This window comes from Belonocnema kinseyi, chromosome 5 (assembly GCF_010883055.1).
Source record: "Belonocnema kinseyi isolate 2016_QV_RU_SX_M_011 chromosome 5, B_treatae_v1, whole genome shotgun sequence".
Taxonomy (NCBI): domain Eukaryota; kingdom Metazoa; phylum Arthropoda; class Insecta; order Hymenoptera; family Cynipidae; genus Belonocnema; species Belonocnema kinseyi.
In genome coordinates, this window is record NC_046661.1 from 26,555,911 (window position 1) to 26,568,235 (window position 12,325).

A 12,325-nucleotide genomic window follows, 5' to 3' on the forward strand; every position below is an offset into this window, starting at 1 on the left:
CGTATGCATGAAATTAAGAATCACGCAATAGATCCAAATCGCCAATTTCTTCAATTTCTTTCAAATGGGGAGCAAGATATAAATAGAAGACCACCGAAGTCTACCGAATCCTTCAGATCGGCAATAATCGTACAGCAGAACTCCGAGGTCGAATCGTGCATTTTCGGCTTACATACGAACTCATAGTGGTAATCATGCACTTTCTGCTTTGCGGCTCCCAAACGGTAGGTATGGTGGGGGTAAATTTCATCCACGATCTGGCACCTGGCGGGGGACGATTCCCCTCGTGCGGCATCGTTGCGGCGTTTCAGGTCTGTGAGCTCTGAGTTGCACGCGCAACTGATTTCTCCTCTTTTCTTAATCTGAAAACTCGAAACTGCACTATTGCTGGTCGGAAAACTTCGGCGGTCGTATATCGAGAATCGCAGATGACGCGGGAAAAATTTAAATCTGTATACTGTACAATACCGCTTAAATATATTATATCACCTAAATGTAAGTTCAAGGTTGGTTAGAGACGTGTCAATTAAAGTTTTATACCCTTATTGGTCAGTAATTGGTCATTACAGGTGACGCGAAAATTTTTTAATCTTTCATTGTACGCAGAGTGAACGGTACATTTTCGATAAAACACATCTCAAACTAAACAACAATGCAACTATGAAAGCAGATAATTTTGAAAAAATCTAACAAATATTATTTTGTAAAGAATTATGAGTATTTGAATTTAAGAAAACGATAAGGTGTGTTGTCAAGAAATTATCGACATATTTCTTTAAAGTGTTTTTCTTTTAATCTATTGATATAAATATTTATAGATAGGTAATACAGATAGATTTATAATACAAATATTTACCTTTTTCTTTTTAGTTTTCACAATATCACAAACTAAAGAAATACTTGGACAATTTTTTTATAATTCACATTATCATTTTATCAGTCTTTAAAATTCAAATTTTCACAACATTGTCAAACATTTTTTTCCGTGAAATCGGTTACATACCTGTCATCCTATTTCCTTTAAAAGACAACAGATCATTCAAGCTATACTTTTTTCCATCTAATGGGAGCAATTTCAAATTAGTAGATAATTTCAACTTTACATAGAACGGTATTAATATTAATATTCTATCAACTATTCTGCATTTTAAAGAAATTCGAGAAATTGGCGATTTTAATGATTTGAATGTTTTCCGAATTAACATAATATATAATTAAGTATATATGATATTATAATTATAATATTATATTAACAGACATTAATATTAACATTAATATTAACAGATATTAATGCTGCCATTAATATTAATAATCTATAAATTATTGTGCTTGAGTTTTAAGCGTTTGAAGTTGAATTTATCTTTTAAACCGAAAAAATTTAAATAGCCTCTCAAAATTAGAAAATTTATTTATGAGAATCATTTAAAACAAAACAATTACAAATTACAAATACTAACAAGTAAAAAAATTGTATTAACACTTTTTTAAATTGCTAGCAATTTTAAATTTCAAAAATCGAAGTCCCAAGTAGGCCTGAAAAAAGTATAATATAAGCAAATTCTAGGAAGCTATAGTTTGTAATTGTTTAATTCCAAATCAATTGAAATTCAAAATTGAATATTTTAAATATTTAATTCTAGAAATTTTCAAGAATTTTAAATCAAAATTATTTATAAATTTAGAATTGTTATATTGCAAGAAACTTAAAAGGATTGGATAAGTTTTTTTACTAAAAATTTAATGACTTACCTATAATTCATTTAGTCTGAGTTTCAAAATATTGGCGCCATCCTACTTTCTATAATGTTTCCAATCGTTTTCAATTGGTTAGCCATTATTCTGAGTTAGAGGTTAAGTTTTCACTACGGCATTTTGATTTTGCCCTAATTATTCACACGCGGTTTTTTACCCTGTAAATTAAATTTCAACAATATGGATTTTGGTAGGAACTTCACTGAAAATTATTTTATCTTTTTTATGAACCTCAACATTTTTGAACGTTCCAACTTTTTTTATACATAAAATATCGGTCTCAAACTTTAAAAAATGCAAGGGCCGAAAGAGAACTACGTTTAAGTACAAATCTTAATAATAAAAGATGTAAAAAAAAATTTTCAACTATCAATTCCATCGGCATCAGTCGGTAACATTGTACACGAAAATACGAACCCTCTAGAGCCTCGTCTAGTGGCCGCCAGGGTTCGTATTTTCGTGTACAACGTTACCGGCTGATTCCGATAGAATTGATGGTTGAAATATTATTTTTTTACATCTTTTATTATTAAGATTTGTACTTAAACGTAGTTTGCTTTCGGCTCTTGCATTTCTCAAAGTTTGAGACCGATATTTTATGTATAAAAAAAGTTGGAACGTTCAAAAAATGTCGAGGTTCAGAAAAAAGATAAAATAATTTTCAGTGAAGTTCCTACCAAAATGCAGTACCTAAACGTACTTTATTGTACTCTTATACATTTTCCAAAGTTTCAGCTCGATATTTTATTTACAAAAAATGTTCTAAGGTTCAAACAAAACATTCAGTGAATTGAAAAAGTGAGGTCGGTAATATAGGAATTTAGTTGTGTCACATGCCCTTATACTCAATTCGTAATCCGATTGGGAAGAATTGATACAATTAGCAACAATTTAAACCGATTCAACTTTTGATTAGTAATCGTTATTATTCGTGTCCAATCGATTATTTCTAGAAGGGTTGCTGAAAGGAAAACACACTGAACTTGTTTGAATCGAGTAGTAAGTTAATACATACGGAAAATACCTAATGACTTGCGCTCTATTGTGAAACGTGGCAACACCGCTTTCAGTTCCGTTTTCAAGCGATGTCAAGTATTTATATAGTCAGTTCGCGACGGGCTTCGGAAACGTGAATAGTCTTATTATAGCGTCGCGAAGAGGAAGTTTTTCTTTGTTTGTTGTGCTCATTGTATGGGTGAGTATAAAAACTTTACTTTACACCTGCTTTTAAATATTTCATCTTACGTTAAAAGTACCTTTTGTAAATAATTGAATAACAATTTCTGAACCAAATTGAGTCCATATTTTGCTCATTCGAGCAGTAGAACGTCACCCCCTTCAATCACTTCCGATTCCATGAACAGGAATGCCACGAAACAATGTAAACATATCTGGACATAGCGTCCTTTCTTTTGACAACGAATTTCGTATATCCCGAAAGACAATAGGTTCCATTTTATTCATTCGTGTTTGATTTCAAATGCATGCTTTAGGGCTTTGTGTAATTTTCAAGACTTGCTCCGATCGGATATGAGGACATTTTTGAAAAATATAAAGCCGATTTTAAAGCTCTGTCGGTCCTCTTGTAAATATATTACGTAATAGACTAAAGGAATAATAAAGAAGACTATTTAAATTGATTATTTGTGGACATCTTATGTACTGTCTCAAATTTATCTTATACTATTCGGAAATGATACATTTGATTAAATATTAGGATAATTAGTGAATGTATGCTTTTCTGGGCGTGTACACCCTGTGTGTAAAAAGGCGACCTCGATTTTTGTACCTTTCTAAATATCGTACGCCCTAGTATAAGTAAGCTGACCCTGAAGGGTGTTAACACATCACGCGAGACTTTCAGTTGTCCATATGGCAACATAATAATCTGCCAATATTGTATAAATTAGTATCAATCAAAATTCAATATAATTGCATAAGACTTGTGTCAAAACTAGGTATCAAAATATTTTTCAATATTCCTACTGCAAATAAACTGCATAACTAATTGAACGTAACTGGACTACTGACGCAAAGAAGAGAAGTTGCCTGAGCTTTTTTATATGATCTAAAGGTTTACTTTAAAACTTTGTACACTTGCGCAGATGCTTTTATCGTAATTTTCCCAAGTTTGTAGTGTGTGATTTCAGAGAAATGGGCAACTGATAGGAAATTAGATAATTTTATACATATGTGATTGATCAGTGAGTAAGGATGCGTCATTGAAACGTATCCAGGAACTTATTCACAAAATTGATTTTACTCTCCGCTCGTGCTCATTTTTGAGGGTCTGAATGGGGGGACAAGTCAACTGTAAAAAATGTATTTGAAAACGTGTACATTAAGTTCGTAAATATATACTTTTTATATTGAATTCACTTTTATATGTTTGGAATGTTTTTAATGTACGATACTAGTATATTTTTCCTACCATACGGACCATTTTTTTGCAACAACTTACATTCGCACGAATTGAGATGTCGAGTTTACAATTTAGGAAATTAAATAATAGGCACTAAAGAACTTTTTTATTCTTCTACATTGTTAGAAGTAAACCCATTTTTTTTTCAAGATTTTTTGATTTTTTTTTGTTATAATTTCAAACTTTTACTAGTATACAAATCTTCATTAGTGTCTTTTATTTAAATTTCTAAGTGGGAAAATCGGTATTGCAATTTGTGGAAGCATAAGTTGTTGCGAAAAAAATTGTGATTATGATAGGAATCTATGTAAGTATTGCATAGCCTTTAAGGGCATGAGAAATTTCTTTTCCTGCACTTTTTATTTTCAATTTTTAATTTTCAAAAACATGATAGCATCCAGACGTCAAGAGCAATCATGCGGACGTATGTACAATAATATTTTTCTGTAAAGTTACAAATTGTGGATATAAAATTGTGGGAAACTAAATGTTCATATCGCACAGTATCACATGTCTTTGATTGTTGTTGACGTCTGGGTGATATTATTAATGTGGATAAAAAGTGTGGGAAACTAATATCGGGACAGAAAAATCTGACAATTGGGAAAAATTAGCTCTATCAGTGAAAAAAAAATCACACGGAATTCGCATTTCGCAAAGCTGATTCAAAATATTTCTACCTGTTAAATGACGTTTCTCGTATCTTGGTAAAAAATGTATTGCAAGATCAACAAATCTGGAGAAAATCAATTTGTGAATGGAGCCCAACTTTTAAAATTAAAAAGTATTAAAAATTCTGGTCACCCCAATTGTTAATGAAAGAGAAAATTATCTGCGGCTTGAATGGAGATATCGAGAAGAATGGAGACTTAAAAGAAAGAGTATAGTTTACTGATAATGCTCGGACCAATAAAAAGTTTATAAAATTGTGTATTTATCTGTAAATTGAGTTAGCATATTTTGGACCTTAATGAGCTATGCTAAAGTAAAAAAGGTCAATATACAATTTAATCGACTTTTTACTGGTCCGAGCTTTATCAGTATCCTAAACACTTTCTTTTAAGTCTTGATTCGTCTCGATATCTCCATTGAGGATTGAGATTAGAGTTGAAAAATTGCGAAATTAAGTACACAGCAGTAATATGAACGTTGGATACTCTTTAAAGTTTTAAAAATGGAATGTATTTCCAGAAATTAAGGAGTTTACAAACATTCAATAATGCCTTTTATTTGATTTCCCAAATTTTCATCGGTATCTCAATTTGTGCGGACGTAAGTTTTTTCAAAAATTATTTTGAGGTTAATAGCCACCTAGCAGTCTTTGAATTTAGAAAGCAACTCTTTTATTCTTATCAGTTATAAAAATATTGTTTATAAAGTGTTTACAAGCTGCTTTCACTTTGGAGCTCTGATTTAATACAACGCATTATTATTGCACAACATGAGCAACGTGAATTCCTATATCAAAGGTCGAACACGCACAATCACGTGGCACTCAAGATTTCTCAGCATGGCTTTGTCCGCCCAATGACGTCATGATCGATAAACTCAAACACACCCTATGTGCGATACGACTATTTGTGAGTGGTGAATCATTGACTTATTCCGCGAATCCAACTACCATTGATTTTCTAGTCGGGGGAGTCGCCTAATCTCCATGATGTATTGACTTTAAAGTGGCCTGAGAATGAGGGGTTTTCCTATTTAGGCAACGTTAAGCACGTTAAGTAATTAAGTAATTTCTCATTTCGGTAAAATTTCTTTTAAACTTATCTAAACTCTTATAACACATCTTTGAAAATATTGCAACAATATGTTGAGTTACTAATTGTCTAGAAAGCTTATAAACCAATAAATAAATCCAGCAGACATTCAACTGCAAGACGTATTTAAATGAGTCAAAAGGAGCGGTGAACTGACTAAAAATTTAATTTTTATAGAAAACGTAAACTTTTAATGATACAAGGTGGGAAGTCCAAACAAATATAGTTAATAATTTCTACTTTTTCATGTTTTTTCTTTAAATAAATCCGAAGATTCAGGAGAAGCTGCTTTCACGTGGTGTATGGCTGGCCCCTATTCGATATAACGTAGAACGAAGTAAAATGATAAAATTAATTGAATCGGTTCAGCCCACTGAAAAATGTATGGGATGGTATAAAAAAGAAGTAAACATTTTTTTAATCGATTAAGGGCATGTGACCTACTCAGATCCCTATATTAGCGACCTCAATTTCAGATCACTGAATTTTTTTTTTTTTTTTGAACTGAAGAACGTTTGTTGTAAATAAAATGTAAAAAACGTATGTAAACGTAATTTACTGTCGGCTCTTGCATTTCTCGAAGTTTAAAGCCGATATTTTACATATAAAAATTGCTAAGATTCACCGAATTTCAGGTACAAAGAAAATATGACAAAAAATGGTCCTAGTTTTAATTTCCTTGAAAATAATTTTTAGCGAAATTCCTACTCAAATGAAGTATACTGACGTAGTTTATGGTCTTCTGATACATTTTCCAAAGTTTAATTCCGATATTTTATTTACAAAAAAAGTTTTCAAGTTAAAGAAAAATTCAGTAAACTGAAAAAGTGAGATCGGTTATATACACTGTAAAAGAAGTTGGTGTAAATTTACATCCCGCGACGATGGAAATTATTCGATCGGCGTGGCACATAGTAAATAAGCAGAATTCTTTAAAAATACCTATTTTCCTACTCAACCTACGCGTGCCATTCAAAAAAATGTGTCCGCCACGCGGGCACATTTTCGTCGAGCGCTGCTCGCGCGGCTCGTAAGTTTGAGCGCGCCTTGGGCGCGCAACAGTTGGTTGTAGCGCTTCGCGCTCGATTGTACGTTTATCACGCGCTTTGCGCTCAATTATGTATATGCCTCGCGTTACGCGCTCGGTTTTTGTATTTTGGCACATTTTTGCGCAAACATTTTAAAATTAAGACACAAAACATCCACCACTGTAATTTTATGAATTTTCTTTCGTTAAAAAAGCTTAGCTTGGGAGTTTGAGCGCACCTACGGCACGCGACTGAGGGCAATCGCACTCCGCGCTTAGTCTTTGCATTTCTTCCGCATTCAGGCACAGACCTTTTAAAATCAAAGGTGAACGGACCGACAACTGTAATTTGTGATTTTGAACTCTCTTTTGTTAAAGCTCTTTTGGCTTTAACCAACACATTCTCATCACGTATCTCGTGCTTCGCACTCGATTTTGTCCAACATGTAAACTTTTCTACATTATACACAGCACTTTATATCAATTATAATACATTTTTTATGTAACTCTGCCTGGGATTACTTATTAAAAAATTGCAAAATAAAAGGCAAATTGTATTTATCATGATTGTTTTTGTATTTATTTCTTATTTTGCTTTAAATTGTATTCTAAGCTGCGCTGAAAATTTATCATTTCAATAAATGTATATCATTACAATTCATAATATGCATGAAAATTGAATGATAATAATTCTTATTTCCTTGTTTTTATCTTTTATTTTTAATCTTGTTTTTTACGATTAAATAAAAACTACTGCGCAACTGCATAGGGTCTATTACAGGAACCTATATAGGGTCTTATAGAGGATCCTATGTCCGTTTTCGTCTTTTCTGTGCTTTTTCCAAAAATTTAATTTTTTTTTTTTAATCTTATTTTTTACGGTTAAAAGAAGATCTACTCCTCCAATCGAAAAATGATTAATAATAAATCTATAGATCTTTTTAGGCGAACAACTTTTGTCTGGTAATTTAAGTTGATACCTTGTGTCGTTTTTTCAAACAAATTTATCTTTATTTTGAATGATATTTTTTACGACTAAAGCAAAAACTGCGTGCCCTATAAAAAATTATAGCTCTTTTTTGGTACGATCAAATTTGGAATGTTCAACTTTTCGACCAAATTTTGAAAATGCTCTAACTCTGATAATTTTTTTTTTATAGAAAGAAGTCATGGGGATAAATTGTTGTGAGTTTCTGAGTACTATGAACAATCGTACATAGAATTTTTACATCTTGAAAAAATGTGGTTTCAAAATTTTTTTGTACGATCAAATTTGGAATTTTCAACTTTTTGACCAAATTGAAAAAGCTGTTATCATAATCTTGTAGAGCTTTCAAAAAGCAATGTTTTTCTTCTCCAGACTTTTTTTTCGTATCATGCGTTGTTTGGCCTACATTGTTCATTTAGGTTTTTTTTTTATTTTGAAAATGCTATAATTCTAGTAATTTTTGATTTTTTGAAAAAAGTCATTAGGATAAATTGTTAAATTTTTTGAATATTATGAATAACCATACAGAGAATTTTTGAATTTTTAAAAAAGTGGTCTCAAAAATATTCAAAATGTGCCCACTTTTTGAATTTTCATCCAAAATGGCTGGCTAACGAACTTGACCTTTAGTTTAGGACACTAAACGAGTGTACGAAACGGCAATCTAATAGATTACTTTTTTCAAAAGTGATCGTGTTCACAGACAGGCATACATACAGACAGACACATTCGTAAAAACCTGTTTTTCGGATTCAGGGGGTCTCAAAACGTGGGCATTTTACAAAAACTGGGGGGGGGGGAGTCAAATTTTACACAAATCTAATACCTTCTCTGATCAGAATGTAATAATGCAAAAAAGTTTGCACTTTCGACAAAATTAAAGAAAAAACTAAGTGTCCTCTAAAAAATTATTCATGAAAAACTTGAATGAGTCTTTTTATTTTTTTATAGCTTGCGTTGTTTGTCAAAAAATTAAACCTTTTAATTTGATTCATATACGAATAAACAAAAACTGCGCATCCTATAAAACAGTAATAATAAACATTTTTAGCTTTTTTTTTTTGGATAAACAAGTTTTTTTGTAGCTCATGTCGTTTGTCTAAAAATTTATTTTATTTTTAATTTTTAATATTCTTTTTTACGACTACAAATAAAAACTACGCGTCCTATCGAAAAGTGATTGTTAAAAAATTTGTAGATCTTTTAAGGGCGCGTAATTTTATTTTATTCAATTTTTTTGGTATCTTGCCTAGTTTGACCAAAACATGGACTTCTTGGATTTTTTATTATTTTTCGTACGATAAAATTCTAAATTTTCGACCAAATCAAAAAATTTGTTATGATAATTTTGTAGGGCTTTCAAAAATTAATGTTTTTTTTTCACTTGACTTTTGTTCATATCATGCGTTGTTTGGCTTAAAATTTTCATTTTAGTTTTTGTTTTTTTTTTTATTTTAAAAATGCTCTAATTCTGGTAATTTTCTTTTAATAGAAAAAAGTCATAAGAATAAATTGTTTGAGTTTCTGAGTACTATAAATAACAGCACATAGAATTTTAAAATCTTGAAAAATGTGGTTTTAAAGATTTTTGGTATGATGAAATTTTGAAATTTTCAACTTTTCGTCCAAATGAGAAAAGTTGTTCTGAAAATCTTGTAGGGCTTTCAAAAATCAACGTTTTTCTTCTCTTGAATTTTTTTCATATCATGCGTGTTTTGGCTTAAAATGTTCATTTAATTTTTTTTTTTGGATTTTGAAAATGCTCTAACTCTGATAATTTACTTTTTACACAAAAAAAGTCATTAGGGTCAATTGTTTAAGTTTCTGAGTACGATAAAGAACCGTTCATAGAATTTTGAAATCCTGCAAAAAATTTGGTTTTAAAAAGTTAAGGTACGATCAAATTTTGAATTTACAACTTTTTTACCAAATAAAAAAATTTGCTATGACCATCTTGTAGGGCTTTCAAAAATCAACGTTTTTCTTCTCTTGACTTTTTTCATATCATGCGTTGTTTGGCTTAAAATTTTCATTTTAGTTGTTTTTTTTTTTTTTTTTTTTTGATTTTGAAAATGCTTTAACTCTGATCATTTTGTTTTTATAGAAAAGTCATTAGGATAAATAGTTTGAATAACTACTATGAATAACCGTTCATAGAATTTTGAAATCCTGAAAAACGTGGTTTCAAAAAGTTGAGGTACGATCAAATTTAGAATTTTTAACTTTTCAACCAAATCAAAAAAGTTGTTATAACCACCTTTTAGGACTTTCAAAAATCAGCGTTTTTCTTTTCTTAACTTTTTTTCATGGCATGCGTTGTTTGGCTTGAAATGTTCATTTTAGTTTGTTCTTTTGGATTTTGAAAATGCTCTAACTCTGATAATTTGCTTTTTATAAAAAAATGCATTAGGATAAATTGTTTGGGTTTCTGAGTACTTTGAATAACCGTTCATAGAGTTTATAATCTTAAAAAAATGTGGTTTCAAAAAGTTGAGGTACGATCAAATTTTGTATTTTCAAATTTTCGACCAAATCAAAAAAGTTGTTATGACGATCTTGTAGGGCTTTCAAAAATCAACGTTTTTCTTCTCTTGAATTTTTCATATCATGCGTTGTTTGGCTTAAAATTTTCATTTTAGTTGTTTGTTTGTTTTTTTTTTTTTTTTTGATTTTGAAAATGCTTTAGCTCTGATCATTTTGTTTTTATAGAAAAGTCATTAGGATAAATTGTTTAAATAACTACTATGAATAACCGTTCATAGTATTTTGAAATCCTGAAAAATGTGGTTTCAAAAAGTTGAGGTACGATCAAATTTTGAATTTTCAATTTTTCGACCAAATCAAAAAAGTTGTTATAACCACCTTTTAGGGCTTTCAAAAATCAACGTTTTTTTTTCTTAACTTTTTTTAATAGCATGCGTTGTTTGGCTTCAAATGTTCATTTTAGTTTGTTTTTTTGGATTTTGAAAATGCTCTAACTCTAATGATTTTCTTTTTATAGAAAAAAGTTATTAGGATAAATTGTTTAGGATTCTGAGTAATATGAGCAACCTTTCATAGAATTTTGAAATCTTGAAAAAATGTGGCCTTAAAAATTTTGAGAACGTGCTCACTTTTTGAATTTTGATCCAAAATAGCTGGTTCACGAACTTGTTCTTTCTTTTTAGGCCTTAAAAAAGTGTGCCAAAGCAGAATCCAATCTGATCAATTTTTTGAAAGTTATCGTGCCTACAGAATACAAGATACAGACAGGCAGACAAACACCTTCGTAAAAATCGTTTTTTCTGATTCAGGTGGTCTCAAAACGTGAAGCTTTTATGAAAACCGACGAAGTGAAATTTTACATAAAACCAATACCTTCTCATTAGATGAGAATGTAAAAAACATGCAGGACGTGAATTTCCCATCGTTGACTGTGAAATTATTTACGGGTCGTAAGTCAACACACACAGTCAAAATTATATTTTGTCGTTTGGTCTCCCTACACTGTTCCGCTAACCCCAAACATCCTCATAGTTTGGCACGACGTACACTCGCTAGATCCGAATGGAACTCCCTCGCGGTATAAAAGTACACGTCCTGAAAATTCACATTGAATAAAATAAAAATGCAAATAGAACAGCCTTCATTTTATTTTCACATTGTCACTTGCAGTGAAATCGCATTAGATTGCAAATAAAAGTACTATAGTATAGTGAATTAATAAGGTTAGATATTGTAATTTAAAATAAACTGCACGTATAATTACTAGCTGATTGTAAATATCACTAAAGCTTTTTTTACAGTGTATGTAAGTATTTGATTGTGTCACATGCCCTTAAGGCTGTTGTAATCTTGGTTTAATCTTAAAATTCAATTGCTTCATATTACTCTATAAATTAGCATTAAATACACTAGAACGTGGAATTAAATACTGTTTTGGGCGTGGCTTTTAGTGGCCTTCTACATAAATCCGGACAATCCAAACGTAAACAGCCAAGGTCGAAGGAACCAGTTGCTTTTGGACACATGTTAACAGCTGGCAAAACTTATTAAATTAAACATTTTTTATTTAAGATCGAAATTAAATCTACTTTCATATGAATAATTTTATGCAACGAACTTAGACATTAAGAAAGATCCACAATTCAAAATTTGATTTTCAAACTACCTCCTTTCCGACTTATTAAAGATAAATACAAAACAAAAGAAAAAAGAGGTAGAAAAGGGAACAAGTCAGCGAAAACAATCCTTTCACTTTTTCCTTATTATTTCTCGGTCTTATTTATACTATTGTAGGATAAATAAATCCAAATCTTTTCTAATTAAAAGATTATATTTTATGCAATTTTTACAGTACAAATACTAGAAAAATAGTTTCCGACAAAATATAT

The 12,325-nt window shown here is 30.7% G+C and overlaps 1 protein-coding gene across 1 annotated transcript in view; it reads left to right on the plus strand.

Annotated features, from left to right (window-relative positions):
- The first annotated feature begins 2,820 nt into the window (after positions 1–2,820).
- The window catches only part of LOC117172815, a 14,536-nt gene continuing 5,031 nt past the window's right edge, over positions 2,821–12,325 (plus strand). The window contains exon 1 of the mRNA XM_033361058.1: positions 2,821–2,947. The gene's annotated coding sequence lies outside the window, so the exon portion shown is untranslated. The remainder of the gene's footprint in view (positions 2,948–12,325) is intronic.